This window comes from Giraffa tippelskirchi, chromosome 9 (assembly GCF_054371585.1).
Source record: "Giraffa tippelskirchi isolate mGirTip1 chromosome 9, T2T-mGirTip1v1.2.pri, whole genome shotgun sequence".
Lineage (NCBI taxonomy): Eukaryota > Metazoa > Chordata > Mammalia > Artiodactyla > Giraffidae > Giraffa > Giraffa tippelskirchi.
The window spans coordinates 144,856,182-144,879,023 of record NC_137283.1 but is presented as its reverse complement, the minus strand read 5'-3'; the positions used below and the strand labels follow the sequence as shown (position 1 = coordinate 144,879,023).

The following is a 22,842-nucleotide window of genomic DNA, read 5'->3' as shown; positions in this document are numbered from 1 at the left end:
AAAAGTTTTACCTTTTATATCTTTCAGTATTGCTTTTCCTCCATTTTTTCCCATTCTTTCCTTTAAGAACTCCGATTAGACTTCTATTACACTTTGTCATTCTGTCATCCATCTCTTTTAATATAGCTTTTATATATTATACATTTTTGTTCATGTTGAATTCTAGGTAATTTCTTCAGATGTATATTCTGAACTTTGTCTAATTTTTTTTTTTTGGTTCTTCAAATTGAGCTGTAATTTACAAACAATGAAGACATAAGAATAAAGTGTATGGCTTGCATGTAAAAGTTGCAAGGGGTGACAAACTATGAGCCAGCTCCAACCCACAATATATTTTCATATATGAGATTTTGTTGAACATAGCCATGTCCATTTAGCAGAGTTGCCTGGTTATAACAGAGACCATATGACCCACAAATCCTAACCTATATCTTACATGACCCTTTGCAGAGAAAGTTTAGTGATGCCTCTTCTATAATATTGCATATACTACAATTTATTTACCTTTTTTCTTGTTGATAAGCATAGGAGTTGTTCTCAGATTTTGACCATTATAAATAAAATTGCCATAGATATTCTTGAAACTGCCGTTGGTGAATATATATATTCTTATCCATTGTATATGTACCAGGGAGCTGAATTGATGGTCTTTGGGTAAGTTGGTTGCATTTCCATGAATAATAATAATGTTGAACATCCTTTTATATCTTTTTTGGCCATTCCAATTTCTTTTATGAAGTGTCTATGTAAGTCTTTTGCCCACTTATTTTAATTAGTTTACCTTTTGTTAGTGATTTTTAACTCCTTATGTATTTTGAATAGGAAACCTTCATCAGGTACATGTTTGTATATATTTTCTACCTGTCTTATTCCCTTAATAGTGCCTTTGGATGAGCAGATTTGTGTTTTTGAAGTCCAGTCTATCAGTGTTTTTTTCCTTGTGGGAGTGTAGAAGATTAGTGCTTTTTTGTACCCTGTCCACAGAATTTTCTTCCACCTTCATTATTGGCCTCCATCAAGATCCTGAAGACATTTGCTTATTGTTTCCTGTAGAAGCTTTATACTTCTAGTCCTCACTGTTGGGTCTTGCTAAATTCACTTTTCAGTTCTGGTAGTTTGTGGATCCTTTTTATCTCCCTTATTTCTTGGCTCTGCCACACAGTGGGCAGAATCTTAATGCCCCGACCAGGGATAGAATCCGTGATCCCTGCAGTGAAAGCTCAGAGTCTTAACACTGGACCACCAGGAAAGTCCTAGTTTGTAGATTGTTGCAAATTTTTTAAATGTACCATCATGTCATCTGTTAAAAAAAAAAAAAGTTTAAATTTGTCTGTCTAATCTGTGTTCCTTTTTCTTTTTTTTCTTGCCTTATTGCACTGGCTAGAGACATTGGAACAGATTTTAACAAAAGTGTTAGAAATGGACATCCTTGCTTTTTCCTAATGCTAGAGGAGAATATCTCCCTTTTAAGGATGATATTTACTGGACATTCTCTTGTAGATACTCTTTACCAAAGTAAGAAATTTTTTATTTCTAGTTTACTGAAATTTGTTTTCACAAATGTGTATCAAAATTTTAAAACCCTTTTTATTATGAAATAATTTTAGATTTACAGAAAAGTTGCAAAAATAATATAGAGTGTTCCTGTATATGCATCACCTAGCCTTCTCTAATGTTAACAGTTTACATAGCCATGATGCATTTACCAAAATTAAGCATTTAATGTTGGCACAATACTATTAACTATAGATGTTATTCATATTTCCCCAGTTTTTCCACCAGTCTGTTCCAGGATATAATCCATATACCACATTACCAGGATATAATCCATATACCACATTACATTTAGTTGCCATGTCTCCCTAATCTACTGTAATCCATGATAGGTTTTGAGTCTTTTCTTGTTTTTCATTACCTTGCCATTTTTGGAGAGTACTGGTCAAGTATTTTGTACAGGGTTCATCAGTTTGGGTTTGTCTGATGTTTTCTCACAATTAGACTGAGGTTATGGACTTTAAAGAAAGCATACCAAAGAAATATTGTATCCTTATTGCATCATATCTGAGGGCACATGATATCCATATCAACATGTTAACCTTGGTCACATAGTTTAAGTAGCATCTCCCAGGCTTCTCCATTGTAACATTTCTGTTTTTCATTTTTTACCCTCTTTCTGTTAGAAGCAATTTAACATTCAAGGTAAGGAGAGGGAAAAGTATCAAATAATTTGTGAGTATATATTAAAACTACCATAATAATCAATAAATACATTGAGGGATTTATTTTGAGATTGTGTAAATGCCCTGTTTCTCTTTAAAAGTTTTGTCCACTGTTTTGGTGTTTAACTGATCTTGCCTGTAGCAGTTATTATTGTTGTATTCTGGTGGTGATTTTCCATTTCTTTTATTCTTTCTATTTTTATTGGAATTCTGACTCAGGAGCCAGACTGCCTGAGCTTAGTTCCTAGTTCTTCCCTTTCTTTGCTGTACAGTTTAATATTGAACAATTACTTACCTTCCCTCCATATTGAGAGTTTCCTTCCCTATCATGTGTAATAACCACTGGGGTCATTCCCTTGGGATTTTCTTTCAGTACATCCCAGGACTTCAGGAAAAAAACAGGTTCTTCTTAACCTGACAGTAGTCATTTATTTAGTTCCAAGTTGCTTTTCTAGCCTTATAGTCTTGCTCTTCAGAATTAGACCAGTGACATAACTGATATTAACTGCTCATTAAAATCTGAAGTCACTGCATTGTATATGCGGCTATGCTTTTTCTTTGTGCAATTTCCTCAGCCTTAAGTGAATTTTCCAAAAAATTTCAGGCTCTGTTCAGAGAATACTAACTCCAAAATCCTACTAGCTAGATAGGAACCCTGTAATTTGTAATCCATAGCCCTTGTTAAATTCTTCCCTTTCATCATTAATCTTTATATCTCAATGTCACTTCCAGTTGGTCGGGTTCTTAGAGTTAGGGTTCTTGTACCTGCCATGATACTTACATACAAAGAGCTATTGCTAAATAGCTACCACTGTTAAATACCTACTATAATTGTGCTACAATTTTGCAAAGTAAGTATTATTGTCTCAGTTTTAGATTGTGAAGAAACTCAGTATCAAAGAGATTAAGAAACTTGCCCAACAACAGTATAGTTAGTAAGTGGCAAAACTGGTTTGTCTGATTCAAAAGTTATTGCTATTTCTTCTATGTCATCCCACCTTGGTACTAAAAATAAATAGTTAAGTAAAATTACTAAACAGATGTATTTTTTTTTTATAAAACACAACATTGAATTGCTTCACTTACATTAACAGTATGCTACTTTTTCTTCTGAGGTATGAAATACATGGGTGGGGGAAGTATATAAAGTGTGTCAATCTTAAATATACAGCTTGATGATTTTTTAAAAAATATATCACCTGTATAATCACTGCATGAAGACAGACAATATTACATCCATCCAGAAAGAGAAAATTCTCTCACCTCCTAGCCAGTACCTCCCCTAGAAGTAACACTCTTTTGATTTCCATCACTGTAGATTAGTTTTGTCTGTTTTTGAACTTTAGGGGTAACCAAATAGTATGTCCTTCTTCGTGAGTGACTTCTTGTTACCATGTAATAGGAGCAACTAAGAAAATCTGAGATCTAACCATCATGAAGGGCAGTCAGCTTGGGGTGCAGAATCTGGGTGATGAGGTCAAATGTTAGCTCTACTACTTAATAAACTGTCTGATATTGGAAAAGTTTTTATTCTTTCTGAGCCAAAATTCTCTTACTTGTATAAAATGGATAAAACTACCTATTCTCAGGTTGTTGTGACCAATATAATATACACTAAGTGGCCTGCACAGAACATATTCATAGGTTAAGCAAAGACTTTTTCTCAATTAAAATGATGAAATGCAATGGGGTATTTCAAGGAATAAATCAGAGGTTTAATACAGGGAAGGTGACATGAGGAAGGAAAGAGGTGGGAGTCCCTGGACAATAAAGACCTTAGTCTAATATCCTGTAAAGGGTGCTTTGGGGCAGCCCTGGGCTCTTGCTTATCTCCAGGGGAAGGTAAGTATCTTTACTATCTCAACCTAATAATCTCTGTTGAGCTTCAGTGTCCTGATTTTTTAAATGAGGATAATAAAAATTGGCTTTGGTGACCTTGATAAGGATCCTTTGATAGAGTGGTGGAGATAAGAGCCAAAGAAATGGCTTGGAAAGTGAATGGGAGGTGAGGAAATGGGGATTACCGGTTTTCAATTCTTTTCCATTAAGTTGATCTGAGAAAGTTAGTTTGGAAACCCCGTGGAAGCTAGAAGGCAATACGAAGTCAGTGAAAATTTTGTTTATTAAATACCAGAGCATGATTGTATGTTGGGGAAAAGCACCTCTAGTTGAAAAGGAGAGGATAATCATGGAGCGAAAGCTTTGGATGGAGAGCTGGGGTTGGTCTTTGTGCTAGGAAGGATAATTTGTAGATTTAGCATTGGGAAGATAAGATGCTCTATCCAGTAATTTTTCCTTTTCTCTCTCAGTGAAGCATGATGTAGCAGAGAGAGATGTATCTACAAGTGTGGGAAATGAGATTTCATTTGGAAGGTTGTAGAGAAAGTGGGAAATAATAAGACAGGGGAATGTTCTGGAGTTGTTGTGGAGGCTGTGGAACTCAGCTGAGTCTGAATTGACAGAATTAGAGTGATGTCACTCTCCCTAGCTGTGAGACCCCACTTTTCCTGCAGTAGCCTTTCCACTGTGTTGTTTTGCTGCATTTTTAATATCACCTGAGCACTCTCCAGTTACACTGAGCTGCCTACTGTGGCTGTCCAAGTTAAGTCAATGTATCCATAATTATTTGGTTAGCTGTCTGATTACTAAGTTGTATAGGGTTTGAGTAGTCTACCCAGCTTTTCCCCCTAGCTCTTGTTGTTTTTGGTGTGAGATTTTGTAGAGAGTGAGGTCTTTCAGAAATGACTAAATTGTCTTCATGTCTATATAAGGTCATTACAATGGACCAAATGTTTATATCCACTAAAAATTTATATGTTGAATTTCTAACACCCAATGTGGGGATATTTGAAGATGGGGCTTTGGGAGGTATTTAGATCATGAGGGGTTGAGCCTTCGTGAGTGGGATTAGTGCCCTTAAGAGAAGAGGCCAGAGAACTAGCCAGCTTTTTTTTTTTTTTTTTTTTCTGCCATGTGAGAATACAAAAAGAAGTCATCAGTCTGCAACCTTGAATAGGATTCTTACCTGAAAAGGATACTGGCATTCTTCTCAAAGTCACATGGAACATTTATCAAGATAGACCACATTTGGGGCCATGAAACACATCTTAACAAAGTTAAAAGAACAGAAATTATATGGTGTCTGCTCTCAGACCATAACGAAATTACAATAGAAATAATGACAACTGGAAAATCCTCAAAATATATGGAGATTAAATAACATACATATAAATAACACATAGGTCAAAGGAAAAAATCTCAAAGGACATTTTAGAATATTTTAAACTAAATGAAAATGCAATTTATCAAAATGTGTTGGTTGCAGAGAAAGCAGTGCTTAGAAGGAAATGGGTATGTTAGGAAAGAAGAACCATGAATCTGTGTTCCCACCTTAAAAAACTAGATGAAGAAGAGCCAACTAAATCTAAAGTAAGCAGAAGAAAAGAATAAGAAAGCAGAAAAATCAATGAAATTGAGAATAGAATGTTAACAGAAAAAAATCAATGATATAAAAATTGGTTTTGTTTGAGAGCTGAGTAAAATTGATGTCTCTAATGAGACTAAGAAGAGGGAGGATGCAGATTACTAATATCAGAAATGAAGGGACATCACTTCAGATCCCTTGGACGTTAAAAGGATAATAAAAGAATACAATGAACTACTCAGTGCCCACAGATTTTATAGCCTAGATGCAATGGACCAACTCTTTAAAGAAAATGATCTGCCAAAACACAGAAGAAGAAATAGATAATTGAAGATGATTTCTCAATTAAATAATTCAAATAAATAATCACCTTCCAAAACAGAAAGCACCAGGTCCAGGTGGTTTTACTGGTGAATTCTTCCAAACATTTAAGAAAGAAATTATGCCAATTCTCTATAATTAACTTTCAAAAGATAGAAGCAGAGGGAATACTTTGTAATTCATTCTGTGAGGGTAGCATTACCCTAATACTAAAACCAATAAACAATTACAGCAACATTGTAGGATTCAAATTCATTATACAAAAGCCAGTTGCTTTTCTGTATATTAGCAACAGACAAATAGAATTTGAAATTAAAAACACATTTGCATCATTTTTACCGTGAACCTAAAACTGCTCTAAAAAAAATACTTTAAATATTGAAATTGTGGGATCTTTGAGTGCAGACCCTACTTTAGCTTGCCTTTTACCTTTTGATTTTTGAAATGAGTAGTGTATTTTAAGGTAACGAGGGAAAAACATCTCTCCAGAGAATTTGTTCCTTAAACTGAAACTTATTCTTTAATGTAGAAGGACAGAATTCTTTATTTATGGTTTGATGTATAACTACATAGTAGACTCAGCACAGAATGAGTGAAATGATTATTCACAAATGAATGTTATTTTAGTGTTAGGGACAGAGGGAGATTGTGAGAAAAAAGATAGGTGTGCTTATGAAAGGATGACCTGAGAGAAACTTGTGTTGATGAACTGTTCAGTGTCTTGGCTATAGAGAAGGGATCAGTGAGTTCACAGGTGATAAAATTCTATAGAGCTAAATATGCTACAAATAGGTAAAATGAAACTGGGGAAATCTCAAGAGACCAGTATACTGTATAATATATATATGTGTGTGTGTGTGTGTGTGTGTGTGTATGTTCACATATACTGACTGTGACATAGTACTTTAGTTTTGTGAAATGTTACCACTGGAGAAACTGAGTAAAGGACACTTAAGATCTCTCTGAAAAGTTCATGTGGAATTTGAAATTATCTCAGTAAAGGTACAATTTAAAATGTGCACACAACTACTATATAGAACTAATAATTTTTATTTTCGTTTTTAGGTTTTTCCCTGCCTAATTGAGGGAACATAGTTGTCATTGGCTTTTGTAAGTTGGTATTTTAATTTTTTCTGTCCTTCACCTCCAGCCTTTTATATTTTCTAATTACATGGAAGTATTTTTCTAGAGAACTTTTAGAGCAAAACTTTTTTTTATTGTTTGGTTCTTATTTTAAGGACGGTTTCACTTTTTCTGATACTGTTAGGTGATAATTGTTTTGAGAAAATTTGAAATGCACATCTTGGGCTAGGGCCATCTGTTTCTTTGGAGTGACTTCCTATCAGGGTTATGATTAGCAGGAGCAAAGTGCCATCCATGGATCTGAGGTTGTACATACATCCATCCTGTTGGACATCACAGTCTTCACATCGTTGTGGCAGATGGTAAGAGGGGCACAGCACCCCAGCAGAAAGCCACTAATGTGAATGGTTTGACTAATGAGGTATAACAAATTCTATTTCATTTATCTGTGAAAATCTGTCAGATAGATAATGGAGAATTGCAGATTGGGAGAATTTAACTTTATTCTCATTTTATCATTTGGAGTAGCTATATTTCTGTTCTATAACTTTTTCTTTGTAGCATATGGGAGAAAAAACAGAAAGATCTCCTGTTTCATGGTAGTTTTTTTTTTTTTTAATTCAGTGAAATCTAAACATTTGAAATAGATTTGAAAAAATATTTTTAACCTGGGAAATGAATTATTCCCTCTATCACTGAACACATTTACAGTATTAAATGGCTAATACTCTTTACTTCAGCCAAACTTTCTTCATTACTTTTCCTCGTCTCAGTATATGGCAACTACATTTCTCCAGTTGCTCACATAGTCTTTGTGACACTAACATCACATCTTTTGGTCATCCCCTGTATCAGGAAATACTGTCAACTCTGCCTAAAATATATCCAGAAGATGACTGCTTCTTGTCACGTCTTTCACTACCATACTGGTTCAAGCCTTCATCTTTTTATTAAAATAGCCTCCTAACTGGCTTCCCTGCTTTTATGCTTTCCCCCTATAATCCATTCTTCAAATGATAGCCAGATAAATTATTTAAAACTCCTAAGTCTGATCATATTACTTTTCTGCTCCAGTGACTCCAGCACCTCTCTTCACAGAGGCTTATCAACTTTTACATGATATGGGCCCCCATTACTTCTGATCTAACCCAAGCTATCACTGCTTGTCCTCACTCACTGCTTCAGCCACACCAATATTCTTGTTCCTTCATTGGGGTTTTGCAGGTACTGTTCCCACAAACAGCCACATGACTTGCTTCCTTATCTCCAAATCTTCACAAAACTGTCATCACCTCATCGAGGCCTTCTCTGACTAGCTTATTTCAAATTACCCCTGTTTCTCCCTGCCTTACACCCCTAGTACTTTCCCTCCCTACAGTAATTTATTTTTCTTAACCACTTTCTTGTATATATTTTCCTGTCGATCTCCCTTTCACTTGAAGGTGAACTCCATGAGGGTGGGCATTTTTGTGTGTTCTGTTTGTAAAGATGGGGAAGTGGGGTGGGAAAATGGATTGTGTAGTAGTTATTGACTTTGGCCAATACAACCTTCTCTTGTTGCCTCCTGACCACAAAGATAGGTAAGTAAAAAAAAAAAAGGTAATGAAAATGTCAATCATCTGTATATTTCTAAGGCTTATTGGGAGAAAAACTAGGTATGAAATTTGTTCCGAGAATATGCTTCACTTTCTTTTCAGTGCTTATTTGATTAGAAATTCTTTGGTAAAAATGAATAGATCTTGTAATTTTAGTAAATGATTCCTAATGTCATGTTGTGGCTGAAGATTTAGTGTTCTGTCAGAATTTAGTTCCATAAGTGCTCTTTTTAAGAGCTGTAAATTAGAGAGCAGACAGCATGGTGGATAGCACAAGTTTTCCAACCGGCATAGCCTGGCTTGAATTCTGGCTGTGATTCTAATACGTACGCTATAAGCAACCTAATGAAGCTTTCTTAGCCACAGTTTGTCTTTTGTAAAATTGAAATAATAATAACTATGAGGCTTATGAGGATTAATTGAGGTGGTAGACCTAGCTATTAGCAGCATTCAGTAGCTATTAATTCTTTAATCCAATTTTGCTTGGTATTATAAGCATGAGATGCTCATAATAAATTATTTTATGGTATACTTTGTACAAAAGACAATATTTTATTATTTGCATCATTACATATAGTAAATTTTGAAAAATTATATGTTTATGGAAGAGAAAATAACTAGGAGACATGGACTGCTCTGTAATTTGACCCCAGACAATTTTTTGCATCTTTTGTAATCTCTACATTTTAGCAGTGTAAAAAGGATGAAATGAGATAATTTAGATTTGTCAGTACTTATTTGTAAATATAAAGCACTCATGCAAATGTAAGGAGTTGAAACTTCTTACTGAGGGTACTTTTCACCATGACTTCCAGCCATGATGTAGTAACAGGAACTGAATTTATTGTCCTGCCTTATCAAAGCAAACAAAACTTCATAAAATGTGTGAAACAAAGATTTTCAGACTTTGGATGACAAATGGCATAAGACAGCTAATAACCATGAGATAAAGGAAACAAATGCTGTACCCAAGGACACAGTGTAAGAGGAGAACCCAAACACAGCTCAGTAGTCACCCTGAATTGAGATGATAGAGTGAGGATAGAACTGGGAATTCAGGGGACTGAGGTAGCTAGAATTTGCAGGACAGAGGATGAGAGAGAAGAGAGTTGCACAGAGAGAGAGCGCTCTGGAGATCTCTAGAGGGTTCCCCTGGAGTTTTGAGCTAAGTACTGATTAGTGCATGCTTAGGAGAGAACTCCCCAAGTCTTGGGGGAAAAAAGGAAAAAAAAAACCACTGGGAATGGAAGTGTAGCTCATGTTACCTGGTAAGTGTACATCCTCACCATTCAGAGTAGGAAAACTTTGTGATGTAAGTGACGTTAGATCGACTGCTCAGAAGGGTACTCCCTCAGTGGTGAGGCAAAACTTGTCCTAGACAAAAGGCTGTTCTGATCCTACTTGAAAAATCTTAAAAGCAAGCCATTAAAGAGGAATCATAAAACTTTTTTAGTAAAGGGCCAAATGAAAATACTTTGGGTTTTGCTGGCATATGTGACCTCTACTGCAACTACTTAGCTCTGCCATTGTAATGATAAAGCAGCCATAGGCAATATGTAAATGAATGGAGGTGGTTGTATTCTAAAATAAAACTTTATTTACATAAATAGACTGTGAGCCAGATTTGACTTATGGACCATAATTTGCAGACTCCTGGTTTAAAGGGTCAAATTGTGGAACTTCCCTGGTGGTCCAGTGATTAAGACTCTGTGCTTCACTTGCAGGGGGCATGGGTTTGATCCCTGGTTAGGCTTAGATCCCATATACTACATGGTATGGCCAAAACATTAAATCAATGAAGGGTCCAGTTGTTTCTAGTTGCTCAAATGCAGCCCAGAACAAAGCTCAAGAATATTTGAAGAAATACATAAATCCAGTACCTAACAAGATAAAGTACACATTATCTAGCATCCAATCAAAATTTACTAGATATGCAAAGAAACAGGAAACTTCAGTGGTTAGGAGAAAATTCAGTCAACAAAAGTAGACTCAGAAATGAAACAGATTTAATAAATTTAATAGATTTTTATTTAATAAGATTCTAATAAACATATTCACTAAATGAAGATATTAGAACTATGATTAAAGCTAGTTTTGTAGGTTCAGTATAATAGAGGAAGCATTAATTTGTTAAGGAGAGACATGAACACTATAAAACTGCCCAGATTGATCTTCTAGAGACAACAAACATCTGAAATGAACAATACAATGGACAGAATTAGCAGCAGAGTAGACACTGAACTTGAAACCCAGCAACAGAAATTATATAAAATAAAACACACACACATAAAATGCCTGGGGAAAAAAGCCCATCAGTAAGCTGTGGGATAACTTTACACAGCCAAATATATGTATAATTAGAGTATCCGAGAGAAAGAGGGAACAGAAGAAAGATATTTTTAAAAATAGTAGCTGAAAGTTTGCTAAATTTGATGAAAACCATATATCCACTAATCTCAGTGGTTCAGTAAATATCTAGCAGTTATACAAAGAAGAAAAAGATGAAGAAAATTATACCAAGGCACAATATAATCAGATAATTTAAAACCAGTAACACAGATTTTAAAGTGGAGAACAAAGAGAGTATAAATTTAGAGGAACAGAGAATGACAGCAGACTTTTCATCAAAAGCAATGCAAACCAGAAGACAGTGGAACAGTGTCTTTAAAGTAATGAAAGAAAAAACTATTAACTTAGAAAAATCTGTTAATTAGTGAAAATATTTTTCAAAAAAGATAGTGAAATAAACATTTTCAGACATGCAAAAGCTTAAAGAATTAATGACTATTAGATCCATACTACAAGAAATGTTAAAAGTCCTCAGGAAGAGGAAAATAATACCAAGTGGAAATAAAGAGCACCAGAAATGGTAACCACCTGGGAAAATGTACAAGTTCTTTTTAATTTAAATCTTTTAAAAGTAATTATTTAAGTAAAAATAGTAACAATGGAGTTGGGGTTTGTAAGATATATACCCCAAGTAGAAAACAAACCAATAAAGGTGTGTAAGGCTTAAACAGCAGTATCAACCAGCTTGACCTAATTGATACTTATAGAACACTATATATGTATATATAACACTATATGGAGAAGGAAATGGCAACCCACTCCAGTATTCTTGCCTGGAAAATTCCATGGAGAAGCCTGGTGGGCTACAGTTCGTGGGGTTGCAAAGAGTCAGACACGACTGAACCCCCCCCCCCCACACACACAAAACACTATATGTATATATATATAACGCTATAGAACCCAACAAAAGCAGAATACATGTTCTTTTCAAGCATGCCTAGATCAGTTATTAAGATAGACCATATTCTGGGTAAGAAAACAAGTCAGTTAATTTAAAAAGGTTGAAATCATACAAAGAATGGTCTTGATCATAATGGAATTAAATTACAACAGAAATATATTTGGAAAAATACATTGTAACTGAATAACACACTTCTAAATAACCCAGGGGCACACGCTAGGCCATACGAACACCTTTTATTTAAAAGAATGGCAGTCATACAAAATACATTCTCAGACAACAGTGGAATTAAAATAGAAATTAATAACAAAAAGTGTGAAAATTCTCAAATATTTGGAAAATAACACACTTCAGATAATGCATGCATCAAAGAAGTCTCACGAAAAATTTAAAAATACTTTTTTAAACAAAAAGTGAAAATATAGTCTATAAAAATGTGTGAAAGTGTTAGTCACTCAGTCATGTCTGACTCTTTGTGACCCCATGGACTGTAGCCCACCAGGCTCCTCTGTCCATGGAATTCTCCAGGCAAGAATACTGGAGTGGGTAGCCATTCCCTTCTCCAGGGGATCTTCCCGACCCAGGGATTGAATCCAGATCACCTGCATTGAAGGTAGATACTTTATTGACTGAGCCACGAGGAATGTGTGGGATGCAGCTAAAATAATGCCTGGAAGGAAATTTATAGCATTAAATGTTTATGTTAGGAGAAAACCTAAAATCAATAACTGAAATTTCTACCTTAGGAAACTAGAGAAGAGCAAATTAAACTTCAAGCATGCAGAAGAAAGTAAATAATAAAAATTAGAGAAGTGAAAAAAATGAAAATAGGAAAATGATAAAATCAACAAAATGAAAAGTTTCTGAACACGATTAATAAAATGATAAACTTATAGCAAAGCTAACCAAGGGAAAAAGACATAAATTATCAATATCCAGAAGGAAGGAGGAGCCATGACTGCTGACCTCATGTATTTTACAGGGCTTATGAGAGAATACTACAAACAAATTCTGCCCATAAGTTTGAGAACTTAGGTGAAATGGACCAACTCCTAGGAAGACACTAACTACCAGAATTCATGCAGGGAAAAATAGATGACCTGAGCAGTCCTATATCTATTAAAGACATCAAATTAATAGTATACATTCAAAACAAACAATATCATCACCACCAACAAAAACTTTCCAAAAAAGAAAACACCCAGGCCCAAATGGTCACATTGGTGAATTTTACCAAATAACCCATGTGACAGAAATGAAAAGAGTAATTGGGAAGTATTTTCAACCAAATAGAAATGAAATGTGTTTCCAAATAGGATGCAACTATAGCAGTGCTTAGAGGCAAACTTATAGTACTAGGTACCTATACTAGGAAAGAACAGTATCAAATTAATGACTCAAGGTAAAAGATTGTTAAAATTATCTTCAAATATCTGAATGTCTTGTTTAAAAATATGTTTGTTTTATGTGGTTGGAAAAGACAGTTAAAGGTGGTTATAAAAAGGCAATTCTTAGCCCATCATAGGAAAGAAAAGCTATCAAACTTCCACAGCTATGGACTCAGTTTCTTTGTGAGACATACTTCCATAAACATTCTTATGAGTTCTTCCCAACTATTAATTTTTGAGATAAATGGCAGTGAAGGAAAAAAAATTTCTCAGTGTTAGTAGGCTATAGATTAACAAACACATTTAAACTGATGTGTTATATAGTAGGTAATACAATGAGCAGTAATTTTTAAAAATCACAGAACTCTAGAATTAGAAGGAGCCTTAAGTGATGTTTAGTCAAACAATAGTAGCCTCAATTCCCTGCCTTTTAAAATATCAAAGCCTTGGATTAAAAAACAACAACAAAAAAAGTGACTTCCTTGCTGGTCCAGTGGCTAAGACTCATACTCCAAGTGCAGGCAGCCTGGGTTTGATCCCTGGTCAGGTAACTAGATCCCACATGCCTCAACTAAGAGTTTGTGTGCCTCAACTAAAAGATACTGCATGGCACAACTAAGACTTCGCACAGCCAAATAAATAAATGTTAAAAAAAAATTAAGGGGGGGGGTCCATCTAAGTTTGCACATCAACAAAAGCAGTGAAGGACAGTTGAATCACTAAATGATATATTTAGAATTCAGAGAAAATCCCATGAAGCTCAAGGACAATCAGGAATATTCTAGACATGCTTACATACTTGGTAAAAGTTGGATAAATCCATCTCCTTTCCAAAGCCTCTTCTGGCTCTCTAGGACTTATTGGCCTGTTTCTGTCTTCCCATAGTATTTTGTGTACTCTGCACTGTAGCATCCGCATACCACCATCTATCAATAAAGGGTTACAAAAAATGAGACAAAGAGTAAAAAGTAAGATTTGCCGTTTACCACTGGCAGTCTTTTGCCATGCTAGGAAGTCAACCTGTTTTCTCCTAATGATTAGTGTGGGGGTCAAATCTTTACTAAAGCACTAGCTACATAAAGCAAATATTCCTATTAGGTATTTTTCTCTTTGTGTGGCAATAGTCTGTGAATTCCTCCTATCACCAGTACATTTCTACTTAAAATGGTTAAATGGCAAGAAGAAAAACTTGCATTTTTCTATAAAATTTTACAGAAAAACCACATCGTTGCTTTGTAGCAACCAGGCACTTGTCTCAGTTATTATTTTTTCAAGACAACTCAGTTAGTCTCTCTGTTTTGAATAGGAGCTTATCTTTTATGACAGTTTGATCTTGGTTTTAAAATTACCTGGCCCTGTAAAAACATAGACTTGAGTGCTAAATTTTTAGTGCTGGAGGGAATCATGTAATCTGGATGCTTAAAGTTAAATTTTGTGTCTTTTATTGAAAAGTAAGCATTTTTCCCCCCTTTTAACAAGTTTTATATTGGTTTGATTTTCAGCATCAGTGATAACAGCTACCGTTACTGAGCATTTCTTATATGCTAACCCTGCTCCAGGTGCTTTCTATAGGTTATTTACCTATAGAAAGGTCTTCTTAAAGTAGACATTTCAAAATATTGGTTAGTCAATAAATAGCTTAATTTATGTCCTACTGGAAGTTTGGTCCTTTGCAAACCCTGTGAAAGAAGGTGTATGCGTGTGTGCTAAGTCACTTTAGTCACGTCCAACTCTTTGTGACACTATGAACTGTAGCCCGCCAGGCTCCCTGTCCATGGGTTTCTCCAGGCAAAAATTCTGGAGTGGGTTGCCATTTCCTTCTCCCGGAATCTTCCCAACCCAGGGATCAAAACCACATCTCTTATATCTTGTGCATTGCAGGCAGGTTCTTTACCACTGAGCCACCAGGGAAGCTCATGAAAGAAGGTACTATTCCTCTTTTACAGATGGGGGAATTGAGCTTCTGGAAATACTATTAATTGCTTAATTTACAAAACTACTAAAAGTTGACACTAAAACTTTAATGTGAACCTGACAGCAGCGTCCATACTCTTAAACACAACCTCCTTGAATGAGCAGTACAATGCATTGAGCTTACAAATAGATTCTGAGGACTTATTTAATAAAATTACCAAGAATGTCAGTGAATAATTATATGCAGAGGTGGTAGCTAGGTGCAATGGAAATAGCATGGGATTTAGAAAAAGTATGTAAAGTTGTGACTCATCTACTTATTTGTTCTGTGACTTTGGCAAATCAATTTATTACCTCTCTTGAGGCTGTTTTCCTCGTACAAAAATATAAATTCATAAAACCATCTATCTCAGTTGGTTATAGTGAAGAGCAAATTGATGTTTCTAAGTGCTTTGTAAATGTTTTTGAAAGGTATGTAAATGAATTGATGAGTGTATTTCATCATTTGCTGTAGCCTTCAAGTAGCAACTTTTCTGGGTGCTTTTAAAAAGTGATTTGATTTATAGAGACACAGGAGTTTCCAGAGCAGCTCTATTGAATTAGAGTGATCTGTTATAAAATGAGATCTGTTATAGATTGTATTCTATAGATCTATTACAGAATAACTCATAAGACCAGCTTTCTTCGATGAGGTACATCATTTTTGAGGAACGGTTATTTCACAATACTTTGTAAAGAAATTGCTTCACAGATGTTTCTGTCTCCATTTTGGAAGAGAAGGGAGGCAGAGAGGCCAAAGTGAGTTAGTGCCAGAGTCAGCTTTGAGGTTCCAAGAATTCCGCCACCTTTCACGCACAGTTGAGAGTTCTGTGTTCTCTTAAGTTTATGTCTGTCCCAATTTGAGAAAAGTCAAAAGTCTTTACTTTGAGGACTGTTTAGTACCCTACACAAAATGGCCTCTTTGGCAGTCAAATGAATCATCAGTGAAGGGACCCCCCCTCCCCCACTTCCTTCCCGAAGCTCCTAAGATGGGCACGTGGGAAGGTCGCGTTCTGTGTCGAGAAATGAGTTCTCCATACCTTTCATTCCAATCTTGTTTATTTTCTTTTTAGTTTAGGAATTTTGAAACTTAACCCATGTATTCCCTTGTTTACTCAGGATTAGCGGCAGAAATGGAACGGACCACAATAAAAGGAACGCATTTTGTTCCGGGCTTTCATGAATGTGGTAGCCAGTCAACGCAGGCATTCAGGATTCAGCGGGGACTTTGGAAATCTTTTAATTCTGTGTGTTCAATAGGGAACCAGTCAGGATAGTCCACTTTCTCTCCTAGTTCCTCCGTCTGGCTCTCCTCTCCCCCTCACTGACCTCCGTCACTCCCCACAAACACACACACACCTCCTTCACACACAGACCGTCACTTTAAGAGCTTGGATTACTAGTTTCCGTGATTACCTAGCTCCCATCAAAAAGCTGACTGTTCTCTCTCTGTCCAGGTGTGTGTTTTGCAGACAAGAGTGTATGCACACTGAGTCTCTCTTCAGGTCGCGCCGCCTCGGCTGGAGGTGAAGGCCTGAGGGAAGCCCCAGGAGTTACAGCTCTCAGTTCATCGTGTGGGAGTAGTTTCCTGGGTGCAAATGAAGAAGGGCCGTGCGTGTGGCCACCCTCCTGTCAACAGCAGCCCCATTACGCTGAGAATAGAGTGTCCCAGTAGATTGGGTACAGTGACACGAAAGAAATTGCAGATTAAGTGAGACCATTGCTTGTAGGATTGCAGGGTGGAGAAAGAAAGGGAGAGTGAGCGGACGCAGTTTATTTATGGAATGTCGGGGGGCCGTGGCGGCTCAGCGGGTCCTAGAGGCAGAGGACTTCCCTCCCTGCTTGTTTTCTCCCTCTGACCTTGGATGAACTAGCGAGCAGTATATTATGCCGGGTGATTGTGCTGGTTTGTCATGGTTAGCATTCTGGACTGTCACTGGAATGTAGGAAACGGATGAATTTGAATTGAACCATGAGGTGGTCTGCCGGGCCCTCTCCTTGTCTCGAGGAAACCTGTCGCTGTTTGTCTGGGCCTGGCCTAATGAAAGCAATGGAGGGAAAGAGAGGTGGGCCTTTGATCTCTTTGTTGCAGCTGCTCCCTGGGAACTCGCTGAAATCAATGCCCTGTTTTCCTGAAGGAATGAATGGCTCTGCCTAACTAGCTTTGTGAAGCCGTGGGGGAATTCACTGCCTCTGTTTATTGACAGCTGAAAAGGAGCACATGGGGTGGAATGGACCTTCATGTGAAAACCAGGCACAGGGAAAATTAGACCTCAATTTAACATAGAGGAATTTGGAAATTCTCCCCAAAGGAGACGGTGGTTTCTCATGCTTACATTAGAATTACTCCAGTTTGGGGCTAGTGTGTAATGAACAATGGAGGTTCTGTCACAACTGTGTTATAAGTAGGAATATGATATGCATAATAAATGATGTTAAGTAGAAGTTGATTCAACACCCTCCTTGTTTTTTTAAACACAGAAGTAGAGAAAGGCAGATGTTAGCCATGATATATAATCAGGTGGTTCTTTTATTTTTGCTTTCAGAAGAAGAGAAAAAAATTGATACTGAAAATAAGCTTTGTTAATATGATATTACTAAGTTTCTAGAATGTGACTTTTATTCACTTACATTTTGAAACATCTTTGAACTTTGTATCTAAGTTTCATTCATGGGAACTATTTAAACTATTCATGCTGTTCTGGATTGTGTGTGTTGAGTGGGAATACAACAAATCATAGTTATTTTTAAAAATGTATATTCTTAGGATATTGTAACCGGAAGTCTGTGTCAAACATAAATAAAACTCGAGACCAATTTAGCATTTGCTATGAGAACAGTTCATAAATCCTAAAATTGCTGCCTTACTTTTAACAACACAGTAAAGAAAAAGTCGAGTTTATCGCAAGGAAACATCACCAGACCTTCTTTTATATCTTCCCTCCCTGGCTTGATTTCCCAGGAAGAATTTACAGCTTCTTCCTTTGGCCCTCAGCCCTCTGTGCGCACCTCTATTGTAGCACTTAGCACCGGGCCCTGTAGCTCTTTGTTTAGGTGTATTCTTTTAGCTGGAAGTAAAGCAGCTGTGTCGTATTCATTTTTATATCTCCAAGCCCAGCAAAGCTCTTGGCTCAGTGAATGCGTGCTGAATGAATGGGGATTGATAGCTACCCGTACATGACTTTGAATGTAATTACTTATGCAGGCTTTAACGGCAAATACTACATTTTAGGAAAACCTGATTGATCTATTGTTACCTGATTGGTGCTATAGCTTTTTAAAATCTTTCCTTTATGGAGAATTATTAAACAGTTTTTCAACGTGGCAAGTTGGTTGGGCAGTCCATCAGCCTGTGAATAGGAGGCATAAAAAGTGTATGGTGTGGTCCTTTTCAAATCCAAGCTCTCTCCTGTAATAGTCTTTTTAAAAATTATGTCTCAGGATAGTGTTTAGATATTTTCAGTAAGAAGATGAAAAAAATTTTAGTTTTGTAGACTTTCACCGGACCAGATTTAGTGATTGAGATGGACAGACTTCCATTCTACGTGATTTAATTCTATGGTGGAATGTTAAATAATGCAAAACAAGACCTTTGATAGTTTCTGTAACTAGCTTTACTACTACTGTATTTTATGAACCCCTTGACTCTCAGTGAAAAATGTAAAGGAAATTTTGATTCTAGAGGACTAATTCCTGTGATTTCACAGGAGCCTAAGACAAGCCCAGTTCTGAATTATTCTCAAGTTAAACCCAACTTCTTTTTAAACCATAGCTATAAGTGGGAAATAGTTGTCAATATTCTTTGGGAAAAAAATGACATCTTAAAATCATAATGAAAAACTTTAGAAAATGTGGGGAGGTGGGGGGTGGTGGTTAAGTAAGCACACAAGTATAGGAACTGGCTCGTATTTTATTCTCCATGTTATTTTTGTTTTATTTTTACTCCGAGATTATGTCCAAAGAAATCTATTTGATTTTCTGTCTTGATTAAAAGTAGGAACGAGGTTTAAAACACAGTTTCACATATTGGTGAGTCGTGGGAGCGTCCTGTGTAGGGATAGGCACTTGCGTGGGCCGTACGAATGTGATCGAGTCAGCAGATTGTGTTTCTGCTGAGATTTTAGATTTCTTACGAAACAGGAAAATTACCATGGCCTTGATCGTTGATAGACTCTCGCCCCCAGAAGTATTAACTTGTAGATAAGAAAGCTGTAAGCCTCGTACTTAGGTTTTATAACTTGGCTGCTCTGTCCTCTCAGTTTCTGGAAGTAATTTCGTGTGACATCATACCTAAGTTGGGTGGGGGGGTGGTGAAGGGTGGAAGGAGAAGTGGGGAGTCAAACAACACTTTTGTGTTGGATGTTTCAGCTTAAAAGCGATGAGGCATATCTTGTCCCCATTGATAGAACGACATGCGCACCCCAGGTGGGTGACTGCAGTTAAAAGTTACGTTCTTGCTGTCTTTATAGAACCAGTTAATGTCAACTGCATGATCCTTCATAAAAAGAGACCTTTTCTTAGGCCTGAAGTCTGTTGTCATATACAGGAAGAAGAATGTCAAGTAATTTAATAAGAGTCAAGCCCTCAAAATAAGTTTGGGGATCGGCATATATGAGGTCTTCATGGTTTTGGGTGTGTCTGCCTCCATCGGCAAACTTCGTAGCAGAAAGATACCAGGTCCTCCCTCTCAGATGGTTTGCATTCCTCTAAACAAAGCAGACCTATTAGGGGCTTACCTAGTCATTGAAAGGAGACATCCTACTTATGGGTTAGGTTGAATGACAAGAAAGATGGGTACACTTATTGTCAACAAGTTCTGTCCTTCACGCCTCTCCTCTGAGTAGTAACCTTGTCTTTGAAGAAAAAAAAGATGGAGTTCAGCAAGGGTTCCTTTTGGTCTTGGGTTTTTGTTTTGTTTTTTGTTTGGCTGTTTGTTTTTTGCCTTTTAATAGTCTTTCCTTGCTCTTTGACATGGCCTTCCCCTCTTGTCCCTTCAAGCCCTACTCCAGTGGGTCCACACTCCCTTTTCCTAGAGGATAATGTTCTTAGTTGACCCTTTTACAAAAGGTTCTGATTATCATCTGATTGCTTCCTGAAGCTCTGAGACATTCTCACTTGAGTTGGGGTCTCTGGAAAAGAATTGCAAATATACTAGTACAGCTTGCTTCCTGGGTGCAGTGTTCAGCGCTTCACTCACACTGACTCCTTTAATCCTCAAAAGGCCCTTGGGCTGTAGGTACGTGCGGTTATCGCCTCCATATTACAGGTGAGAAGCCAAGGCAGAGAGCTGTTGTACAAGCGGTGAGAGGTTTCCAGTGGCTCCAGGTGACACCTGGGTCTGAACGTGGGCCTTCTGGCACCATGGCTGTGGCTCTTCATGTCACCACGTTGCATCTATCAAACTAAAAATTCTGTAAGAACTCAGAGATGTGTCTCTAGAAGGTTGGAATATGACATGATGGTATACTGACAAAGTTTTTGATTCTGGCATTCCTGAACTTAAGTCCTGTGTGTGAATGTCTCCTTACACAGTATTCAGTGTGACTTTCCTCGGTGCCTTTCTTTTTTTAACCTTTTGATTTTTTTTTCCTCCTCTTCTAGGATTGCTCTCACATCTGGTGTGGCCTCTGTTTCAGGTCACATCTGAAACTCCTCTGTACCTCAAACTTAGAAAGGTAAGTGTATCTCCACTACACCCTCTGACTTCTGCGCAGGCTGTGCGCCATGGCCAGTGTGAGTCTGTTCTCATTCTCCTACTTTAGAGCACATACCACAGCCTTCCACAGTAGAGGGGCTTATGTCCCAGAGAACACTCGCTCTCTGAGATTTCTCATTTGAGGAACTGTAGGCCTTGAGGGAAAAAATAGGGTTGGGGAATACAAAAGCCTGTTTTTCACTCTTTAGAAAAATCAAGAGAACATGCTAAGAACTGTCATTGATGTTTATTCACTCATGTAACTTTAGAAATAAGGGGCTTTATACAACTGACTTTTATTGATCATGACTTGTTTACTAGAAACTTGTGACCTCCCTCCCTGACATTTAAATAGATGTTTTCAAATGAAAACAGATTAATACTAGGGGAACTTGGCTGGGGGGCATTATCCTCCATTTAGAATCATATTTAGAATGTTGCATACATTACAACTCAGTCTCTAAATCATGCTCCAGCATCGTAACATGAGGTGATATTCAGTTTGCATATATTCTGTCCAAATTTCCTAAAATTATAAAATAAGTATCCTGCTAAATCCAGTGGCGGTAACCTAAATTTGTGGAAACTTATGGTTGACAGGATCCCTGATATTTATCGGAAGTTTTTATTTTTCTCCACCATACATGTGGAGATTATGATTTGTTTTAAACACCCATTTCAAAATAATGACACCTAGTTCCAGCCTCAAATTTCATATCCAACATTCTGGTTGTTTTTCTCCTGTAACATGTATTAGTTCTTTGTTTAAGCCCGTTGCCTTCTTCACGCTAAAGGAACCCTCCTCCTGTTTGCAGCTCTGGTGCTAACGGTATTGCTTAACCATAACTGTTGGCCTCTCTCCACAGATTTTTTTGCAAAATGTCCTTGACTGTAATATGCCATATTTTTTTTATTCTGATCTTCTTTGTAAGTTTCCTTAGATCCCATTTTATACTTAAGCTTTTTTTTTTTTCTCTTAAACTAGATAAACCACTTCCAATTTCATTTTCCTCTTGGGACTGACTTCTAGAAAGGCTGTCCACAGCTGCTCCAGGTGAAAGGCCAAAGTCGAGAGAATATTAGATATGTGTGTTTAAGTTCCTGTTCTCCAAATGGTTCTAATTGAAATTACTCCACTTCCCCACCCACACATTCCAAAGAAAAATTCTAACAAAATCTAAAGATGCCAGAATCGCTTCTATATGTCATTTGTGTTGCTTCACGATATGTGTAAGACCAGTTCATGCGAGATCCAATTGTAATTGTTTTCTCCAATTAAATGTGACATTGCCATTAAAAGCCCAGCTAATAATATTATGCTGCTTAAGAATTTAGAAGTCTTTAGAATACATGACATACAAAACTTTGAAGCAGGCAAGGAATAATTAGAAATTTCTTTTACAAGAACATGTTAGAAAAGAATTGTGTCATGGTGGTCCAAATCAAAGAGATTATTGAATTGAATCAAAAACTTACCTTCTTTCTGTTAGATGTATTGTATCCTGACACAGATTATTAATATTTCCTAATCGTGAGCTTATCCGGTGTGTAAAAGCACTCTTGATACTTATTAACAGGACACATCTACTTTGTACATAAACTTCAGACTCTGCCCCAGTCACTGTGCCTCTGTGTGTACATCTGTAAGGCATAATCTCATAACAGCTCTGCCAGGTAGAGAGATGTCAGCATAAAGAGAAGTTAGGGGACTTGCCTGAGGTTACATACCTGGCAAGTAGCAGAGCCAGTGTTTAGACCCAGAACCATCTGATTCCATAGCCGGTCCTCTCTGCGCCCACCAATCCATCGTTCATGGACTGTGTCTAGCAGAATACTATCATTTGGTTAATGTTTTTTAACTAACTGTAGGAACCACAACCTAGTATTAGGTAGAGTATGCTTTTAGTAAAAGAA

General features: G+C 36.9%; 1 protein-coding gene across 39 annotated transcripts in view; it reads left to right on the top strand.

Moving 5' to 3' along the window:
• Positions 1 to 22,842, top strand: part of PLAGL1 (PLAG1 like zinc finger 1) — a 55,940-nt gene that overhangs the window by 4,718 nt on the left and 28,380 nt on the right. For 23 of the 39 annotated variants that reach the window (XM_081531013.1, XM_081531012.1, XM_081530993.1 and 20 more), the window contains exons 3-4: positions 7,030 to 7,074; positions 20,835 to 20,908. The gene's annotated coding sequence lies outside the window, so the exon portion shown is untranslated. The remainder of the gene's footprint in view (positions 1 to 7,029; positions 7,075 to 20,834; positions 20,909 to 22,842) is intronic. The other 16 variants (XM_081531024.1, XM_081531023.1, XM_081531016.1 and 13 more) reach the window with 1 other exon arrangement.